The sequence below is a fragment of the Corvus hawaiiensis genome, chromosome 8 (genome assembly GCF_020740725.1).
Source record: "Corvus hawaiiensis isolate bCorHaw1 chromosome 8, bCorHaw1.pri.cur, whole genome shotgun sequence".
Lineage (NCBI taxonomy): Eukaryota > Metazoa > Chordata > Aves > Passeriformes > Corvidae > Corvus > Corvus hawaiiensis.
The window spans coordinates 37621353-37643688 of NC_063220.1; the positions used below are offsets into that span (position 1 = coordinate 37621353).

At 50.6% G+C, this 22336-nt stretch overlaps 1 protein-coding gene across 3 annotated transcripts in view; it reads right to left on the bottom strand.

Annotated features, from left to right (window-relative positions):
- Positions 1-22336, bottom strand: part of SGMS1 (sphingomyelin synthase 1) — a 97656-nt gene that overhangs the window by 50918 nt on the left and 24402 nt on the right. For 2 of the 3 annotated variants that reach the window (XM_048311063.1, XM_048311064.1), the window contains exon 2: positions 21557-21672. The gene's annotated coding sequence lies outside the window, so the exon portion shown is untranslated. Of the gene's footprint in view, positions 1-8278; positions 8492-21556; positions 21673-22336 lie in introns of those variants that run through there. The other variant, XM_048311065.1, reaches the window with a different exon arrangement.

Sequence of the window (22336 nt, forward strand, 5' to 3'; positions counted from 1 at the left end):
ATGCTTTCTCCTGCAGGTTTGCTTTCGGTTTGGCTCAGACGGAGAGATTTCTTCCAAAGCAAACACTCCTGCAACGTCACCGCGGATATAAATAGGCAGAGGAGAAGGAGGGAGAAGCACAGCCCTTCTGGAGAGACTGGGTACATTAGGGAACATGCAGCTAGGGGAGAATATCAGACAGAAATGAAGCTTTTCTTTTCCTAAAGCTACACGCACAGCCTCGACTCGGACACCACAGCCGGGCTGAATGATCCAAGAGAAATATGGCATCCATCCACTAAGAGGGAGGCTCTCCCATATCCCGGGGTTTTGCCAGGAGCTGTGCTGCTTCTGCTGCCATCCTGGCAGCTCTCACACACGGCTGCACATCCCAATAAACGCCAGGAAAGCCACCTGCACCCACACACCAAGGTGGGCACGCAGGCACGGAAGGGCCTGCAGGGCTGCAGGGCCATTGTCCAGAGAAGCTGGGGCTGCCCCTGGATCCCTGGCAGTGTCCAAGGCCAGGCTGGACAGTGGGGCTTGGAGCAGCCTGGGATAGTGGGAGGTGTCCCTACCCATGGGAGTGGATCCCATCCTCACAGACAGGCAAGAACTGGTCAGGGATGCGAAGGTCTGGGCACCTCTGGCTGCACTGACCATGGAGCTCAGAACCCTCAAAAGAAGGAGCTGAGGGAAAAAGCTGCATCACAGCCCTGGACTTGAGGAGAAGAGACTTTGGCATTGTTTTCAGGGGTGTGCCTGAAGAATCCCATGGGCTTGGAGAGAAAAGGGACCCAAAAGCTGGTTGATAAAAAGGATCACCTCCTCCAGACTGAAGGACAGCCCATCCCAACAAAAGGCTGATCAAGCTGAGGGGCAGGAGGCCTCCATGGAGGAACATGGAGCACCTGCTCAGAGCCAAGCACAAAGCGCAGGGCAGGGGCAGGTGATCCAGGAGGAATCTGGGAACACTGATCCTATCCTGCAGGGGCAGGTGATCCAGGAGGAATCTGGGAACACTGATGGTGCAGGGATGGGGCTAAGAGAGCCAAAACACACCTGGAATTGAGTCTGACAAGGGATGTGAAGGGTGCGAGCGAGGCCAGCCTTCGGGAACTGCAGGTCCCTGAGGCCCCAGGGGAAATCCAGACAAGGAGGACTTTTCCTTAGTAGAAGAGGATCAGGTATGGGGACGGTAGGCTGGACACACTTCGTCCCATGGGACCAGATGGGATGGACTCACAAGTGCTGAGGGAGCTGGCTGCTGTCACTGTGAGGCCACACTTGATGAACTTTGGAAACCATTTCCAGTCACTGGAAAGACCAGAGGGGTGATCAGGAGTAGTCAGCATGGATTCATGAAGGGAAAAATCCTGCTTCACCAGCCTGACCTCCTCCTGGGATGAAACAATCTTGGTAGATGGAAGGAGTGCAGAGGATGTTGTCTGTCTTGGCTTTGGCAAGACTTTCAACTCTGGCTCTCCCCACACCCTCAGATGAGCTGGCAAAGTATGGAGCAGCCAGGAGGGCAGGGAGGTGGGTAGAAAACTGGCCAAATGGCCAGGCCCAGCGGGTAGTAGTCAGTGGCAGAAAGTCCAGTCGGAGGACAGACACTTCCCAGGGGTTGATATGAGAGCCAAAATCATTTAACCTCTTTGTTGAAGCCCTGGAGGATGCACAGAGTGTGCCCTCAGCACTTTGCTGGTGACACAAGCCGGGGGGAATGGCCAGTACACCAGAGGGTCTCACTGCCACCTGGATGAACTCGGACAGGCTGGAGCAAGGGGCGGGCAGGAGCCTCACGGTGTTCTAATAAAGCAAAGGCAGAGTCCTTCTTTCACCTGGGGGAGAGGGACCCCAGGAGCCAGCACAGGCTGGGAGCTGACGGACTGGGAACAGCTCTGCAAGCAGAACCTGCGCCTCTGGATGACAACAAGCTCCCAGGAGCCAGCAAAGAAGGCCACCAGCATCCTGGGCTGCATCACAAGAGGAACCCTTCCACTCTCCTGAGCACTGGTGACACCACTCCTGAAGTGCCAGGTCCAGTTCTGCATTCCCCGGTGGGAAAGAGACACGGACACACCAGAGAGAGTCTGGCAAATGGCCCTGGACAAGCAGCTCTGGGTGACCCCTGTGTGACAAGGTGACTTTCCAGAGGTCCCTGCCAAGCTCAGCCAGGCTGTGATCCTGGGGTCCTTCTGCCAGTTCACTCTCACACCCCGGATATCACTTATGATACCCACAGGAATTCCAAAGCAGCACCTAGGCCCTGTCTAGGGCGCAGTCCCACAGTGTCACAGCGCTGACAGGTCACACCCAGCTCAGCAGGAACAACTGACACGTGCCCTCTCTCACTCCTGAGGTCGAGATTCAGCTCCCAGCCCTTGCTAACTCGCCCTGGCTGTGGTTTGACTCCAGTTCTGCTTTCTCAATGTGACACAGGGGTCAGAGACAGGCAATGTGAACCGACCAGCCAGGAGGTGTTTCATCACCCACATTCCATAAAGCTCCCCCACAGTCTCCATCTCCCTTGAGCTTTGCTGTCCTTTTGCCTTTTTTTTTTTCCTCAAACATCACCTTTGGGATGAATGCTTTAAAAAAGCCCTCAGCCCCACAAATGCTCTGTTACACCTTTAAAAACCAGAGGATGGTTATCCTCTCCTATAACAAAGCAAGAAGAGTCAGACATGGATATCATTTAGGTTTACAAGCTAAAATCTTCATTAACTCAGCGGATAACTACTTCTTGCTGGTGTAAAATAACAGAAACACTAAAGTTTTTTATTTTAAGACCAAGAGATAAATGGAAGTTGCAATTTCTTTAAATCTCCGACATTCCTCGTTCCCACAGCTGGAGGTTGTCCAGCAAAAAGAGGTCAAGTTCAAGTCATCAGCAACAGAGGGAAGCACAAAAGTGATCCAATCTGTCAGTATTTCCCCCTAAAAAGGAGGGACAGGGAAAACTGCAAAATTCAGGTCTGTGTCCAAAAGCTCCTGATAAAACATGTTTCTGTGTAACTGTCAGCGCATTTGCCTTGCCTGGTTCTCAGTTTAGCACACCTCCTCCTCCTTCTCCTCTCTTTGCAAATACACTGAGCACACTGGGGGCTGAGCAGGCACAGGGAGAGCCCAGCTGGGCTCTGCTGTGGTGGCAGCTGGCACAGCTGGGGCCAAGGCACTCGAGGTCTCTTCACACAGCAAAAAAAGGGCACCACTACAGTTCTAACCTGACTCCCTGCAAGCGTTGGTTCACAGGGATTTAAGGCCATCCATGGTCCTGGCTTCTTGCCATGGGTGTTTTCCCAATGTCAGCCTGGTGTCACCAAGTGAGGATGACAAGGCGACAAGGGACTGCTGGGGTCAGCTGGCCCAATCTCTGCCCCAGGCAGGTGCATTTTCTGCAGGATCTCTTGCTCTAAGCCATACCACGTTCCATCCTGGAGCTTGGGAAGGGGTTTAGGGACTGTTCCACTTGTAGCTACCAAGCTGGATTTTAGTGTAGCACAAAAAGGTGGGCAGGGAAGTGTCTGAGAGCAGCCCTGGAGAAGGACCTGGGGGTGCTGTGGGTGAGAGCTGGGACCCAGAACCCCCCCGTGCCCTGGGCTGAGCCCCCAGCGTGGGCAGCAGGGGAGGGGGGATTCTGCCCCTGTGCTCAGGTGAGACCCCATCTGGAATTCTGTGCACAGTTCTGGTGCCTCCAACACAAGAGGGACATGGAACTGTTGGAGCAGGTCCAGAGGAGGCCGCTGAGTTGCTGAGGGGACTGGAGCACCTCCCCTCTGGAGCCAGGCTGGGAGAGCTGGGGCTGCTCAGCCGGGAGAGGAGAAGGTTGTGTGGAGAGCTCACAGCTCCTTCCAGGGTCTGAAGGGATACAGGGAAACTGGAGAGGGACCCTGCAGCAGGAACTGGAGGGCCAGGACACAGGGAATGGGTTCCCAGTGCCAGAGGGGAAATTCAGGTTCCATATACAGAATAAACTCTGCCCTGGGAGGGTGGGCAGGCCCTGGCACAGGGTGCCCAGAGCAGCTGGGGCTGCCCCTGGATCCCTGGCAGTGTCCAAGGCCAGGCTGGACATTGGGGCTTGGAGCAGCCTGGGACAGTGGAAGGTGTCCCTGCCCCTGGCAGAGGGTGGGAACTGGATGAGCTTTAAGGTCCTTTCCAACCCCAGCTGTTCTGGGACTCCCTGAGTAGGTGCACAAAGAGGCAGCCCCAAACCAACAGACATTCCCTGCAGAGATCTGCACAGGGGCTCAGATTCTCAGCTCACAGCTTTGTCTTTAGAATTCCTGCAGCTGTGAGCACAAAGATTAGAGCAGCATCTCCACACATCAAAGCAGCTCCTCCTGGGGAGGCTGAGCACTTGCCTTACGCTTGCAGCACTCTCAGCACACAACAAACCCCATTCATACGGGACTTTTCTCCTGGGCAGCAGAAGTTACTGTTTCATACTGAACTAAACCCCACAAAGCAGAACCAGCTGAACACAGAAAGGACTGCAGAATCCTCTCTGGACTCGCAAGGGAAAAGAAAGGCTGCTAATTACAGCCCAGCTCAGCTCCTCACTGCCAGCAAAGCACCACCAGCCCTGTCTCCGTGTTACCCTGCTGGAGGAGGGTGGCTCCTCTACGAGAGTCACAGCTGGAAGGTGCCAGCACGGTGTACCTGGCATTGAGGCCCAGAACAAATCAAACAAACGGGGAAGCAGGGATGCTGCACGTCCAGCACTCTGCTGTGAGATCCAGCCCAAGGAGCCTGGGATGCTGCTGCAGAACAAGGAACAGTTGGCTCGAGTTTCAGGCAACTGGAGAAATAAAAACACAGGCGCACACACACACGAAGAGAAATAATTCTATATGGAAATAGCATATCAGTCCAGAGGCAGCCAGGGCTCCATCCTGCCCCAAAGCAGCAGATCTGCAGCCTGGCTATCACCTGAGGCAGCTACAACCTGGCACCCAAGATGAATTTTCGGAGTGGTCCTGAATCAAAAAAGCAGGAACTGAGGCACAGGGAACATCCCTACACTCACACTGAGGGTGTGAATGAAGACCAGCTATAAAACCAGCACAGGACAGCCAGGGTTCTCACAACAGACTCACCCAACAGGAACCCCAAAAGAATTTAGGATCGTTCATCTGGTGACAAAAGGAACAGGGTTCCTTCCCCAAATACACCGTGTAACAGGACAGGGTGACAGAGACAGACACAGCAGCTCTCTCCTGCCTAAGAAAGGCTGCAGGACTTTGTGTGATCACTGTGTTACAAATTCAGGAAGATTTTGGCACAAAAGACCTGCATTAGTCATTAAATGCTTGCAATACCAAGATATTCCCCCTCTAAGTCACTGCCCTTGCTTAGCTGCTCTTCCTGTTATGAATGTGACTCTTTGTTAATACAGCGAAAGACTGGTTTTGCTACACCACTAAATAAAGGAAAATTCAAGCTTCCACATCCATCATGCAGCTCTAAAATAAAACAGGAAAAAACTCACTCTGTCTCCAGCATCCCAAAATGGACCAGGCTTTCCAGGGCTTTCAGTGCTAAATGAAAGCTGACCGTAGAAAATTCCCTTGTAAATGTTTATTATTCTAATTTTAACCTCTGAACATTTTTAGGGCCAAAAAAAAAACCCAAAACAAACCAAGATCAAAACCCAAGAGAGCAAATAATCCACACAAGGATTCTCTCCAGCCTGTGCTGGTTCAAAAGTCATTCTGAGATTTGGGGGTGAGGGGATATTTTTATTTTTAAACCTCTGTTTAACTTCTTGTACGGGAAGCATGAAATCCCACCACAATGCGGGATGAAAACAAACCTCTTAGAAAGGAAGGGACATGGATTCCCATGGGAAACAACACTGCCCAATACAATTACCTCCCCAGTACCCACTGGGCAGCAGAAACCCCTTTTTAATTGGCCTTCTCACGGTGAAAGGAACTCAAGGACCACAGGAATACCTCGTGCCAATGCACTCTGTGTAAGCACTTCCCCAGGCTCTGTTGGATCCTGCGGAGCTCTTTCATCCATCCACACTCTCCAGAAGTGTTCACAACACTTCTCTCAAGCCTTAATTGCGCCTTTATGCATCCAAACCAGACCTGTTATCGCGGTTCCACAATAATTTTCGTGCCCAGACCCCCTTCTTTGGCTTCTACCAAGGTGGGGAACAGACCAGGAAATCCTTGTGGCCAAGAGTCAGAGCAGCAGCTCAGGCCAGACTGTGCAGTTCCTGCCACCTGCAGATGACCATCACAGTGGCACAGGGACCACAACTAGCCCAAAACCTCCGGGCAGAGGCACAAATGCTGATCTCCAGGACAGCAGCTGCATTCTTCTTTATTCTCCTACCCACAAAGGTAATCCCTCAGGTGAAACCAGACACCCTGCAGAGAGTTTTGGAGAGTTACTAAGAGAAGAAAAAACAAACAACCAAACAACAAAAGCCAAAATTGGCCAGTCCCTGGGGTGAGCAGCTGCCTGCAGAGATAAACTTCACTTGCAGACAGCACCGTGCTGGTGCCGAAAGGCCTTCCCCAGTTATTCTGACCTTTATTCCTTGGCCAGCCTGGTCCAAAAAAAGCAGTGAGCAGCAGTATTCCCATGTCTCACAATTCTGGCACTCTTGGCTGTATCATAGCCTACAGTCCTCTTCCAGATTATCATCACTCCAAGTAACAAATCCGTCATTTAGCTATTTAGCTTCCCTGTCCACCCCACAAGCTCACCGCACTCTGACAGGACTCCCATAAGCTGGACAATGCATCTTCTGTGGTCAGCGGCCTTTCAGTTCATCTGCTGATTGTTTTGTTCCACCTGCCATGGGACCTGGCATTTCCTTGTCAAATAAAAGCTGAATTCCCCTAGTCCAAGTCTATTCCAGGGTGCACACGAAGGCAAAGTGGAGCCCAGAGATGCCCCTGCCCTTGGCCTACAGCTCGGAAAAGACACTGTTCTCTGGGGATATCAGCCCTCCTGCCTCTCCAAAGATATCCTCTGGAGACCTCACTTGGTATCTGTGCTCCCCATAACCCTTGTCCTCCCTCTGGGTCAGAGCTGCAGTTTGATTACTGAGATCGCAGTTGGGCTTTGTTTGGAGGGTTCTCGCCCCCCTTGTTTTTTTTAATCCATAAACCTACACACCCACAGCTCCAAACATAAGAAGTCACAGCAGAAAAAGGCCTCCAACACAGCAAAAAAAAAACAAAAAAAAAAAAAAACCAAAACCAAACTTAAGCATATCATCAATACAAAAGCAGTTTCAAACAGAAATTCAAAGCCTCAACAATACCAATCAAGTGCAATAATGAAATCTTTAAATGAGCCCAGGTCCATAGACATGACACCAGTGAAGTGACCTGTGTGACAAGTTACAGCTGTTTGTTGGGGGAATAAGTGTCACACCCTGCTCACAACGCTTCAGTTCTTCCCTTTCATTTCAAATCCCTGGATTAATTGAGCTGCCCACACACCACAGTTCTCTCCCATCTCCAGCTTTTCTGTCCCGGCAACCTCCGTCCCAGACAACAGGTCTGAGACTTCAGCAGTGTCACAGTAGCATGTTGCACATGGTAACATAGAGGAAATAGCTTCTTGTTAACCATTCCAAGAATCAGCTGGAAAAGGCCATTGCAGGCAGCTTATGAAACACGGATAACAAGAGCAGCAGGGAATCCTGGAGGTGAAAGGCACCAGCCAGCCAGGCTTTTGTTGGGAAAAGGCAGACACTTGACAGCAACGCAGCACAAAGTTTTAAAATCTTATCTAAATGAAGGTAGGCATCCAATTATCTCCTTATTAAATATTCCACACTTACTTACAGTGGTTACAATTGCAAATCTCTGGTTACAGGGTAACCATCCTCTGACACCCACCCAAACTGCAGAACCATGCAGAATGCTTTGCGTTGGAAGGGACCTTGACCACCACCTTCCAACCCCCTGCCATGCCAGGCAATCGGTAACTAAAAGACAGGCCAAGGACTTTTCCTAAGCGATTTATGCTTAAATCGTCACAGACTGTGCAGAAGATGCAGGGGAAAAAAATTAAAAGTATGACTTAATAGAGTCTTGCTGCTTCCTGCTGCACACAGGCTTGTTTTTTTTCCTGCAGTTACAGAAGAGGGATTTTTTTCCAGCACCACTTTCAGCTGCCACAAGCAGGCTATTGTTTGGATTTACCCGGGCAGCAGCACTCCCCATGCAAGCCCAGGGCAGCACGATGGACTGCCTGGAACTGAAACGGAACAGAAAGGGAATTCAGTCCCGTTAGGACGAGAACAGAGATTTGTACTAAATACCTGCTTGGAGCAAAGCCAGAGGAAGCACATCAGAGGAGTCCTGGGACACTTCCCAACATCCAGGTGCCCGCAGGGACGTTGTGCGTCAGGTGATAGCTCAGCAGCCTGTTCCCAGCACCCATCACCCAGCCCAAATCCAGGCAGCCCCAAACTGCTCAGGCTACATCTCCTGCCTCCTCCCCCGCACACCTCGGCATCCTCTCCCATTCAAGAAGTGATTCCCCAGCCCTTGGACACACCAGGATGAGTCATCTCGGTGCACTGGTGCCTTCACTCTGAAAACTCCTGCTCGTCCCTGGGCGAGGGACCGAAATGCTGTGAGCTCACTTGTAGCTGTGGCAACAGCAAATGCAAATCCTGCCACGCTGAAAAACTTCACCGCAGACTCCTCCAGTACACGGGCACTACGTGTGAGCAAAACTGATTTTTTTTCTTCCTCTCTGAGGATAAATTGGGTTTGTGAAAGCTCTGCCCTAAAGCAAAAATCCAAGCGGCAGGGCAGAGCTAAAGCAGACACACAGAGTTAAAGCTTCAGCACACACAGGAAACGGGCACGGAAGAGTTTGCAAACAGGATGCAAGAACAGGTTTGGGGTCTTTCACTGCAGGCTCTACTCACTGTCTATACCTGGTGAGGAGCTACTCCATTTGCAGCCTCGAGTTTTAGGCTGAGCAAGTCATACCACGGCTGGTTTAATACAATAAAGTCACAGTGGATATAGAGGAGAAAATATAGAGGAGAAACAAACATAGAGGAGAAAGTGGGTCTCCCTGGGAGGATGGGCAGGCCCTGGCACAGGGTGCCCAGAGCAGCTGGGGCTGCCCCTGGATCCCTGGCAGTGCCCAAGGCCAGGCTGGACATTGGGGCTTGGAGCAGCCTGGGACAGTGGGAGGTGTCCCTGCCCATGGCAGAGGTGGCACTGGATGGGCTTTAAGGCCCCTTCCAGCCCAAGCCATTTTATGATTCTATGAGTAAATGATCCATTTTTCAAAAAATAATCAGAATTCTAAAAAATATCAACGTATATGAATGCAAGCCATGAGCTTTTCTTGGGGGATAAGTAGGATATTTCTAACGAAAATGCAGGCAGTAACTGCGTATAGCAACCAGAGGTCAAAAACAACTGATGGGGTGGTGAAGAAAGGGGGGAGGAAAAAAGCAAGCCTCACCTAACAAGTTTCCAGCAGCAAAACCTGTGTGAACCTCAAGACCTCAAGACAAATTTAGCTTTGGTGGGAATTGTACCTCCGCTCACGGGGTATCTACCTGTGGTTTGCAGAAACTTCTCGGACGAGCTTCAATACCCTGAATGGCAAACTAAGAGTGAACTCCCACCAATGCTTCCTGCGTGTTGAGAAGTTTGGGTGGGGAACTCGGAGATTTCTGGGCTTGGTGGGGGCTGGTGTTGGTTTGGAGCGGGGGTTGCTGCCTTGTGCTTTGTTGTGCTCTTTGGTTCCCTTTCAAAGGGCAATTTGGGTTACCGAGGTCAAACGGTTTTCAGGAGTGCAAACCCTGGCAACCTCAGCTTCACCCGTGTGTGAGCGGAGCACATCTAATCCCACAGGCGGGTTGTTCTATCTGGGAGCAAAGCAAACGAGCTAAAAACGAAGGAAAGGGAGAGTTACCATGGGATACCGGGATGCGTCACTTCTCTTGGCTCTCCTGGCGCCACGTGACGCCTCAGCCACCAGTGAAGAACTCAGCAGATGGGATAGGGAAAAAAAATGTAAAAAGGTCCCCAGATTATAGCAAAGTTTAGGCTTTAAAATCTACTGCTTATGGCTACAGAAATAGAGGCAACAATATTTACCCATAAACCAAGCTATCTGTCTATAAATCTATTGCCACCGAGCAGTAAATACACGCTTTCCCTTCCAGCAGTCGTCACCATCTACACTTTCCAGTTCCCTACTGTAAATTTAGTCCAAGCACATGCAGAAATACTGTCCTTGCCATCTCAGAGAGAACTAACACTTGCCTTTCAGAGGAGGCAAAGCAGGTCAGTAGTTTCCACCTCGCTCATAAATAGAGAAGCAGCCACTTGACAGCAACAGACACGAGCACTCGAAGTTCAAGAGAGATCAGAAGAGGGATAAATCATTTGGAATTTACTCTCCAAGTTATCACACAGGTCACCAAACCCATGCCTTGGGCTGGAGCTCACTGAACCAAGAGTCTCTTTCCATTTTCAAGGTCTGGCTGTTGAGCATGTGCGTGCAGCATGTCACTGACCCCACACGTGCTCACTCACACTTGGGCTTCCACCCCACTCAGACCAGGATCAATTCTTAAACATCTCCTGCTCCAAGTCTTCCTTCTCTGCACAAAATCCTAGAGTAGTCCAACGTTTAAGGATTTCTCCCCTCCTTTTACAGCAGTCAGTTTCTTTCTAGCAGATCAGAACAGCTCTGATTCAAAGGACATTATTCCAACTCCATCCTCCTCCACCTCCCAAAGCCTCCTAACACCCACACACTGCTGAACGTCAAAATCTCCAGGGAAATTCAGTCCTTCCATATGGCAGCCAAGCAAACCCCCCCAGTGTAGTAAAAAGCGCCGTGCAGCGTAAGGAACCTTTGCCCTCCCTGGGTGAAGGTGCACTCCCAGCATTCCAGCTCTACCCAAACATTGTGTCAGGCTGGAAATCGAGTGTGCAGGGAAATGCTGGGGCCCATCTGTCTGCAGCACACCAGGGTAACCTGATCATCACCCCAGCACCAGCTGGCGCACTGCCACCCCAACCCACCCGGCTCCCAGCACGCTCCAGACTGCAGAATTGTGGGAAAGGAACACAGCCCAATCAGCCACGACAACTGCTGCTCTCATCTGCTCCTAAACACCAGCTTTTTATCACCTGAATCACTTGCTATTCCTTGCCTGTTTCCCATTACCTACCAAAAGTCGGAAATAGCATGGAAGCCAAGAAATCCCACATTTCATCTGCTACTCCAGGTTGTAGCCCCTGTGTTACACAGCTACACAACAGCTGGGTGTTATTTAGGACCTGCTTACAGACAGAAGTTCCACGTTTCTACACAAAGTTTAACACAGTGTTACCTTCTTCAACAAGGGGAATGCAGGTCCTGCACCCGGGCAGGAACAGCCCCAGCACCAGCACAGGCTGGGGGGTCCCTGCTGGAGCAGCTCTGAGGGGAAGGACCTGGGGGACACCGAGCTGTCCCTGAGCCAGAAGAGTGTCCTGGGGGTCCTGGGGGACACCGAGCTGTCCCTGAGCCAGAAGAGTGTCCTGGGGGTCCTGGGGGACACCGAGCTGTCCCTGAGCCTGCAGAGTGTCCTGGGGGTCCTGGGGGACACCGAGCTGTCCCTGAGCCTGCAGAGTGTCCTGGGGGTCCTGGGGGACACCGAGCTGTCCCTGAGCCTGCAGAGTGTCCTGGGGCCAAGGAGGCCAATGGGATCCTGGGGGCAGCAGGACAGAAGAGCATTCCCAGCAGGGCAGGGAGGGATCCTGCCCCTCTGGGCAGCCCTGGAGGCACCTCTGGAGTGCTGTGTCCAGCCCTGGCTCCTCAGCACAGCAGGGCCAGGGAGCTCCTGGAGCGGGGCCGGCGGAGGCTGCGCAGCTGAGCAAGGGCCTGGAGCATCTCCGTGCCCAGCACAGGCTGAGGGAGCCGGGGCTGCTCAGCCTCGAGAGGAGCCCCAGCTGAGAGGGGCCCTCAGCCCTGGCTGTCCCTGGCTGCAGGGAGGGCTCCGAGCAGGGCCCGGGCTCTGCTCCGGGGCCCAGCAATGGCACCAGAGCACCGGGCAGGGCCTGAGCCCAGCAATTGCCCTGCCCAGGAGGCAGAACTGCTGCCCTGGGCAGTGCCCAGCCCTGAGCACATTGGCCACAGAGGCTCTGGGCTCTCCTCCCTGGGGCTGTTGCAGAGCTGTGTGCACACAGTGCTGTGCCTGTGCTCCGCGATGGCCCTGCTGGAGCTGGGAGGAGAGAGCAGATGCCCTCTGTGCTCCCTGCAGCCTGAGCCATCCTGGGATTCCTCCAAACACTGCTTTAATAACTCTTCCCTGAGCCAGGAGACGCTGTCTTTAATAACTTTTAATAAGCTGGGTTTTATCCAGCCTTCTTTGAACCTCTCACCTTCCGGCAACATCCTGGCTGCCAGGAATACCACAGCATAACTGTGCACCACCGAAAGAAAAGCTTTCCCTTGTTATAAGCTCATTACTTCCTTGATTTTTTGAGTGAGGAAGGCCTGGGTACAGTCATCCTCTTTGGAGGATGCAAAGCTCCCAATCTGCATAACATTTCTCTCCTCGCTTCTCCCCCTCACCATTATTTCTGCTCCACACTAAAGAGACAAAGTTTATTTATGTCCTTTTATACAACAGCTGTTCCATGCCTTAGATCGCCTTCATCATCCTTTGCTGAACCTTTTTCCTTTTGGAGATGGAGGATTCAGGACACGGAGAATCATGGAGAAAAAGGTAGTTTTTTAAATTACGGGGTTTTTACAGTAGCTTTTTCTGTTCTCTACTCCTTCATTAATAATATTTATTCATTTAGTATTTTGACTTCACAGCTATTTGCAGTGAAAGGACCTCCAAATGCAGAGAAAAGCCCCCCTAGAGCAGAATAAAACCTAAAACTAATGAAGTTTTTGCGTTCTGCCAGTGTTGCAGGAACAAGCATTAGGCTTCTGAGACAGGAAAGAGCCTGGAAAATGCAGTAACCTCTCAATATCTCAGAACAGCTGCTTCCAAAACTTTTCTTAAACCAGAGCAGCAGAGCAAGGAATTAACCACATCCCTGGCTGTTCATGTGCCTTCCTCCACTCTATCTCAAACTGGTTTTTGGTAAAAAACATCAAATAAATACATATACACACACTTTGGTCACCTGTATTTATTATTTCCTCATGCAGCACCAGCAAAGTGACCCCCAAGGAGGCACACAGGAAATAACCTGGTTTTTTATTAGTAACCAGCTGCTGCTCTCCAGCCTCACTGACCTTGCAGCACACATCTGATTCCTGCTCAACACTCCTGGGTTTCCTCTTCTTCTCACGTGCAAACAGTCCTCACAGGTCTGTGTCATCAATATTCACAGTACACCCAGGGGCAGAGCTGCAGCCTCCAGCTCCTGCTGGGACACAGATTTGGGTTTTTTTTCCTGTTTTCAGCATCTCGAACTCACAGGATGACAACACAGGATTGCTTTGAAGTGTCCATTTTCATTCCACCTCAAATTACCACAGAGAAGCAGACCTTGGCTGAGTGTCAGAATTGCCCCAATAAAACTAAACAATCAGTGCATCTACATGGAAAAAATGGGAGGTTTTTTGTCATTTTCCAGACGAACAGAGAACGAGCTTCAGATTTAGCGTGACTTTTGCAAGGATGGTGCCTCCTGCACAAGCGAGAAGCAGAAGGAGGCAAACAAAACCGTGCTGTTTTATTAAGCTCACTTATAGAGATGATCTAAGTTTTCAGACTTGGCTTTTTGCAAGGCTGTAGTGTAAAAATAAAGCTGTTCCTTGGGGCCATTTGTCAGGAACTCCTACTGCACAGTTTTGGATGCTGGATGGAACAGACAGGAAGGACTTGTGATGTGAAGTGGGCTTTCACTGAAATGAGCATCTAGAACCCCACCTTGAGAAGAAAGAGAATGAACAGGTCCATAAAAACCAGACTTCCTTCGATATTCCACATGGAATTTCTGGAGGAATTTCCCCATGGAAAGGGTGCTCAGGCCTTGGCAGGGGCTGCCCAGGGAGCTGTGGAGTGCCCATGCCTGGAGGTGTCCAAGGAAGGGCTGGAGGTGGCACTCAGGGCTGGGGACAAGGTGGGGACTGGACACAGCTTGGACTCGGTGGTCCCAGAGGCCTTTCCAACCCCAATGATTTTATGAGCCTATGAATTTCAGGTGTCAAAGGAGCTCTCCCCTGTAAAATCCAAACCACATGTCCGTGGGCTGTGGAACAGCATTCCTCTGCTGGGGGCCACCCTTCAGGCACTCAGGTTATTGGGTGCTCTGTCCCGTTCTTTTTCCAGGAAGTCACCTCTCTCTAGACCATTTCTCCCCCCAGTTTTCCCAGTGTACAGGGACACTCTCCTGCCCTGCCCATGTCCTCAGGGGTTCTGAGCAGAGAGCTCACCTGCTGGCTTTGAGCAATCCTCACAAAGCACCAACACAACCTCGTGCTGAATATTACCAGAGTATGAGAAAAATCATTTAGAGAGACAGCAGCTACAAGAGAGCTCCTTGCTTTATCTCCTTTGTAAACAGCTACAGCTACAAAGGAGCTGGAGGCAGAAGAGACATCCCTACAGCTGCTGACAGGTAAGTTTATTTGAGCTTCAGTGCAAGCATTTCAAGATGAAAGAGCACTACGAGGGTGCTGAAAGACAACTGACAGCTTGAGGAGTATGCACTGGTTTTCAAATAGTTTCTGTGATGTAGGGTAATGTTTATGATCACAGCATTCACTGGGAATTAGATCATCCATTTAGCAGCAAGTTTGCCTGATCAACTGTTTGGGGACTTCAAACAGATCAGCAGAGCTGGAGACAGTGTCTTCTACTCAGCTGCCTTCCCTGAGAAGCTGCACAGAGACCCAAACTCAGGCAGGGAAACCATAACAAAACACCGAGAACAAGCTGAGTGCTGCCCCTGAATTTGGGAACCAGCACTAGGGCAGGGCACTCCTGCTGGCACAGACCACCAGTACCCTCAGCTACTCTGGATCAGCACCAGCACTCACAGAACACCTGAAGCCACCCTGTTAACTTAGCCTAATAATGACACAGCCCTTGTGCAAAGCCTGTTCCTCGCCTTTCTACATGAAAGGAATGAGAGTCTTGTCTTTAGAAACAAGCTCTGGGCCTGCTGGTTGATGAAAGTAGCACTGAGAGATAAAAGAAACAATGAGAAGGGGTCCACTGGTTGAGGAATGGAAAGAGATTTGTCTCTACAAACAAACCGCAGGTCTGCTGATAAATGATATTGGATATTGAGAGATGAAAGAAACAATGGGAAAACCATAAAATTCAGAAAGAACTAAAAATAAAGGGGGGGAGGTTTATACATTAGAAGAGAGTCTTAGGTATTAGGCATTCCGGGAAGTCTGTACCTCTCAAGTACCTCAGCCAACGGGGAAAGAGAGAGGGAAATGTGATCAGGAAATTGGGATAAAAGGGGGGCTGCACCCTCCAAAAATTTGAGAGACCCCAGGGGAATGCCCCATGGCCTCTCCCTTTATTCAAATAAAGTAATGGGACTCCTGTGTCTCCTCTTTGGACACAAACCTCTGGTGTTGGTGGGTTAATTTTCCTGACATGCATGTGCCACACACGGCTCAGGGAGCTCCTCAAGCTGCATTTGCATCAACTGTCCAAGAAACTCTTGGCAAAGCTGGGGGAGTTCAGTGATGTGTCTGGAGGTGGCTGCAAGGATGCTCCACAATGCAGGGAAGGGCGGGGAGGAACCTGGAGGTGGGAGCACGCTCTGGCCAGGAGGATATTTAAGCCTGGCGGGATGCAGCTGGGATGCACACACGCTTTGAACAGCTGGGACTGTCACACAGGACTCTGGTGACAGAGCAGGCATCCTGTGCTGGGACTACAAAATCCCCCAGCATGTCAGTACCAAATATTTCACCCACCCTTTGCTGTGTATTTATCCCTGCACAGCAAAATATGTGAGATGTAACTTTTTGTCTTCCTAAGCAGTACAGGAAAATCTGTCAAAACAGTTGCTGACAGCCTTTCAACTGCTCATTGGGAATGGGACAGCAGAGAAAGGGCAGTGCAGGCCGGGAAAAAAACCCTTTTTGTTTTCATGCCTCTTGCAAACACAGAGAGAAACATTTAAGGAGTGAACTGAAACAAAACATCTTGTGCAAGAATCCCAATAACCCTATTATCTGCTGAACAATAAAACTGCAAAACCGTGGAGCCATTTTAAACAAGTGCATCTGTCATTAAAATAACGAACGAATGAGTCAGTACTCAGCCAGAAGGAGATTTTTAACAGAATCCCAGACTGGTTTGGGTGGGAAGGGTCCTCAAAGCCCATCCAGTGCCACCCCTGCCATGGGCAGGGACACCTCCCACTGTCCCAGGCTGCTCCAAGCCCCAATGTCCAGCCTGGCCTTGGGCACTGCCAGGGATCCAGGGGCAGCCCCAGCTGCTCTGGGCACCCTGTGCCAGGGCCTGCCCACCCTCCCAGGGAACAATTCCTTCCCAATATCCCATCTCTCCCTGCCCTCTGGCACTGGGAAGCCATTCCCTGTGTCCTGGCCCTCCAGCCCTTGTCAAGAGTCTCTCTCCATGTTTCCTGTAGCTCCTTCAGGCACCGGAAGGCCCCAGTGAGGTCACCCCAGCGCTTCTCCTCTCCAGGCTGAACAATCCCAGCTCTCCCAGCCTTTCCTCCCAGCAGAGCTGCTCCATCCCCCTGCTCATCCTGGAGCCTCCTCTGGCCTCTCTCCAGCAGCTCCAGGCCCTCCCTGTGCTGGGCCCCAGGGCTGGGGCAGCTCTGCAGGTGGGGTCTCACCTGAGCACAGGGGCAGAGGGTTTAATTCAACATGGGAACAGAGCCTCTTCCATCCACCTAAGGACTGAGGCTGGGGGAAAACAACTGATTAATAACCCAGCTTCCCAAAAGGCACAAACCCAGGGGTGCTGCCCTCAGCCTGTGGCTCCTGGGGTGCAGACCAAGAGGCACCTTAAATCTCTCAGCATGGTTTGAACACAGCTCTGCTGATTGCAAAGAAAGTGGAGAGCAAAACAAGATTAGAGCTCAGCGAGACAGCGTGCCCCTCGTGAATCCAAACAAACAAGACGTTTTGAACTATTTCCAGCATGACTTCAGCACAAAATAGCATTTGCACGTCAGTGTAATAGCTGATGGTTTAACTGCTTGCTAAGGGAGCAGTCACGCACTGCAGCCCCGAGTTCAGCGGCAGCTGCTTGGCCTTCAGAGGAAGCAAACAGAGCTGCAGAAGAGCAGTGCTGCACTTGAAAGCCTTCCAGAGAAGCACTAAATGTATTTAAGCTCACTCCTGAACCCAAGGAGAACACGACCTGCCCCGTCCCCAGATGCCTTGGGTGGATGATGAGACCCTCGAAAGGAGCTGGGATGGCAGCAGCCATCAAATCCCAGCTGGAAGCTCGAAGGTACCAGAGTCAGGGAGAAAAACGAGCCAAGGGGCACAAGTCCAGAGGATGAAACACAGGCGGGGAAACCCATTTTCCCTTTGAACCTGTGCAAGGACTGGTGACACACCCTCACAGGAAATCCTATTACTGGGGGCCCTAAGCCATGAATCAATCCCGGAGTCATTCACAGCCAGCCTGAGGACAAAGGAACAGTCAGATGCTAATTCAGGCCACAGAGGTGCAGAAGGAACGTTCCCTCTTTGGATTAAGGATTAATCATCAGCACAGTACAGTCTATTTTCATTAACTGCAGCCATTTCCTGCTAGCACATCCTTTCCATTTTCCAGGAAACACGGGAGCAGCTACACATCTGAAGGCAAATAAATTAGGAGACAAGAAGAAAATTACCCACAGCACCCAGAACAAGCCAAGCCATTGAGTAAGCAGCTAGAAAATCTACCAAAACTCAATTTGATTGATCCAACAAATTGAACACAGGGAACATAAAATTTCTGCTCCAAAATTCCATTAAACCTTTAGTTTTGGGTAAGTGCCAAAGATGTCATTGCCCAGAGAGGTTGTGGGTTCCTGGAAGTGTCCCAGGCCAGGCTGCATGGGGCTTGGAGCAGCCTGGGACAGTGAAGATGTCCCTGCCCATGGCAGGGGGTGGGATGGGATGGGCTTTGAGGTCCCTTCCAGCCCAAACCATTCCATGATTCTACATTACTCTCCTTGGACTCTTCTCTCTCCTCTCAGTGCACTATCACTCCATTACCATGGGAGGAGGCAGCAGCACATCAGACTGGATTCAGGCTCTCTTGGGGGATTGCATGGATTCACCCTTCACTCTCCTTGCATTTAAAACACAGCCTGTGGGCTCAGTGTTTGTACCAAAAGCACCCAGGTAGATCCTGCAGCACCCACTTAACATCCCCACTTCTGCGGGATAGTTTCGATGCACGCACCTGGAAAAAGCTGGGAGGAATCATAAAACCATTTAGGTTGGAAAAGACCTCCAAGACCACTGAGTACAACCTCCTCAGTCAGCAGCAGCTTCAAGCCCAGGCTTGCAGCAAAACAAGCCAAAGGTATCACTTAAAAAGCCAATGTAACAATGAATGTGTGGCCTGCAGAGGACACAGAAAAGCTCTACAGTCACATCCAGTCCTGTAGGTGATTCATGAACTCCTCCCAAGGTGCTTTTATGTGCACAACACCCAGAAACCAGACACCACTTTTACCAAAGATTATTTGACATTCACAGAGTGGTGGGGCTTTGGGGTTGATGGGGTTTTGAGTTTGTGGGGGGTTTTTTTGGTGGTGATTTTTTGTTCATTTCCTATTTAAACATCTGCTCTAGCCAACTGTTGCCCACTTACCTGGGGGATGTCACTACTGAATGTTCTGCACTGGAATTTACTGTTAACCATTCCAAGCCTTTGCTGTATTCATACACAATTCCATTCCTGAGCAAACAACTTGAGCACGAATATTTTCAAAAGGCTGCACATATGCTCTGTTCCCATGGAGCTAAATTTGGTAGGTTTGAGCACACCTGGCTGTAACAATCTGAAACAAAAATCACTGAGACACAGAAACTGAGTTCCAGGCATAAACCCCTGCTTTCCACTGCTTTAAATAGTCCCTGTTACACTGTGATTACACAGCAATCAATGCTTGGTTTGCTCTCTGAGCCCAGGGTTTCTCCTTCATAGCCACGGAAATTCAAGTTTAAAACAGAATTCAGCAAGCAGCTCTGTCAAGCACATTCCGTGCCAAGCTGGAGGATGAGTATATTTATATAACAAAAGGCTTCCTGGATTATTTTAAGGCTCAAGTTCTGCAAAGGGAACAATTGACGAAAGGGATGTTTTTCCTTTGTTTAATAAAATAATACTCGTACCAAGAAGGAAAAAAAAGCCATTGAAGAGACAGCAGTGCCTTGATATTCCACGATGTGAGATCCCTGGATGTCAGCATGTGCTCTGTGACCCCACAGGTACAGAATGAGTCTTGTCACAGACTGAGATAAATACGGGGAAAACCACAGAGGTCCCAGACATCAAGGCACCTGCAAGTGAATACCTGCACATAAAGGACAAGCTGTGCCACAGAACCATGGAATCACAGAATCATTTGGGTCAGAAAAGCCCTCCCAGCCCATGGAGTCCAGGCTGTGCCCGATGGCCACCTTGTCCCCAGCCCAGAGCACTGAGTGCCACCTCCAGCCCTTCCTTGGACACCTCCAGGCATGGGCACTCCAAAGCTCCCTGGGCAGCCGCTGCCGAGGCCTGAGCACCCTTTCCATGCAGAAATTCCTGCTGCTGTCCAAGCTGAGCCTCCCCTGGCCCAGCCTGAGGCCCTTTCCCCTTGTCCTGTCCCTGTTCCCTGCCAGCAGAGCCCGACCCCCCCGGCTGCCCCCTCCTGTCAGGGACTTGTGCAGAGCCACAAGGTCCCCCCTGAGCCTCCTTTGCTCCAGGCTCAGCCCCTTTCCCAGCTCCCTCAGCCGCTCCTGGGGCTCCAGCCCCTTCCCAGCTCCATTCCCTGCCCTGGACACGCTCCAGCCCCTCAATGTCCTTCCTGAATTGGGAGCCCCAGAACTGGACACAGCCCTCGAGGTCCCTCAGCAGGGCCAGCACAGGGGACAGGCCCTGGCTTGGGCAAAGGGAACAACTCAACAACACAGACCCAACAACCCCTGCTTTGAATCTTTTCCCTTTAACACAGAGCAGAGCAGCCTCTTGCACTGGACTTGTAGATGTTCAACCCTGATTAAAGCTGCATTAAACTTTAAGTAATAGATTCCTGCATTATTCATCACAGCTGTGTGTTGGATGCAGAGCAAACAGAAGCTGAATCAATACAGTGCCAGCAGCTTCAGGTGCCTGCTCAAAGTATCTCCTGCTCTCAGTATTCAGGTAGTTGAAGAAGGTTGGGCAAAGTAGGAATTTTTCCTGACTGCTGTAAACTGGTATCACAGTTTGTCCAGAACAGCTGTGACACAGAGGCAGCTTCCAGAGAGCAACAACTGCAAAAACCTGCTCACAATTCACCTGACCTGTGACATGCAAAAAAAAAAAAATCAGTTCCCTCAATTTCAGGAGCCTTAATATTTAGTCACAGCACTTTTCTCATGATTTCTGGTGGTATTTCTTACAGATTCTGTAGAAAAGCCCCTGAACATCTTAATTATACAACCTTTGAGATCCAGACAGATGCAGTACTGGAACAGCCACAGGAGAAGGGCTAAACCCAAATTTTCCAAAGACAAATACGCTCAGGGCACCTGCAGCTGGATTAGGAAGAATCACAACTGAAAGCTGCTTTTCTGCTCTGTCTCCCACCACAGCCTCTCAGAATCAGCCAGCTAAGGCTCACTAATATTCCAGAACATTTGGGGGGAAAAGGCAAAAGGTTTCCCAACTAGGAATGGGAGGCACAAAGGACTTGGTTCACTCCTGGTGCTGAATACTGAGGCTGCACACAAACAAGTAAGTAACAGCTTTTAGAACATGCTCTTTCTCAACATCTTTACACCCAAAAGCTCCACTTTTATTTCCTGCTTCTCACTACACCTCCCCTCTAGCTCTTCAATCAGTCACGGAGCTTTCCAGCACGCATCAAACCCAACAAAACCACGACAGATCTTATGAGATGCCTTTCAGCAAATCCTCACACAGCTTCAAAGCATTACTGGAAGACAAAAACACAACTACAAGCAGCAAGAAAGGCCCCTACACCCCATTTATTCTCTCTGTGCAGGTCATCTATCTATGTCAAAGCCAGAGCTGAGAACAGAACACAGGTATTCCAGCCCCCACTCTGGCTGTCTTCCCAATATATCACTCCAGTTTCCACAGCCAGAGGGGCAAAGATTTCCTTACAAGCAGGGTTTTGAGAGCATTTATCCACAATCTGCATCTTCCAGCTTTGCTCTTAGTCATCCTTCCCTGGAAGCAGGCAGAAGGAACTGATCTAAGGGATCTTTCAGCTGTCTTTCCCCAAGATTTTACAATGTAACACCGGAGTTAGACGGTCTGTGAAACATCCCAAGCCTCCAAAACAAGAACTTGCCCGAACCCAGGTCACAATAAACAAGGCACTGAATGCATACACCACTCCAAAGCACACGTGCTTGAAAACACAAAGTGAGAGATGCCCTGACCTACCTGAAACTGCTTTTCTAGCCAGAGCCCTCGATGCATCAGCTCAGAAGCTCATTTGGAACAGGAGGGTCGAAGCTCAGACCTGCGGCTGGCAGCTTCTCACGCAGCCGTGAGAGTCCCTGTTAACAAAGCACCAAACAAATAAAAGTAAGGGCATTTAAGAGGCAGAGCTAACAGCAAGCCTTCACTGAAGCATCAGGAGTTGTTACAGTGCAAAGATGACCTCAAGGTCTAACAAGAGTGGGGATACACGGGAAAGGCCATGCTAACACGGAATCATGGAATGGTTTGGGTGGGAAGGGGTCTCAAAGCCCACCTCATTCCACCCCCTGCCATGGCAGGGACACCTTCCACTATCCCAGGCTGCTCCAGGCCCCATCCAGCCTGGCCTTGGACACTGCCAGGGATACAGGGACAGCTGCATCTTAAAAAGAGTATTTCCCAAAGGACTCAGGGAGAGAGAATATCCTTGTGTCCAAACAGGCCTAGATTGGGACAACCACCCCCAGAACAATATGAGAAACAGAACTGCCAGAAATGGGCTGCTGACCACCCTCCCACACCCAGAGCACCTTTCCTTAACTACAAGAGCAATCCAGAAAACTCTTGGGATGCACAAGACCCTGGCTCCGAACCCAGGATCACACAAGGTGTGATGAGAGGCAGCAAAGGAGGAAGGCTGGAAGCCTTTCCTGATAGTCTCCAAGATAACTAGGACCATTTAGGAGAGAGGAAGCACTTGCACAGAAGCAAACCCAAAATCCTCAGGTGGCAGCAACCCAG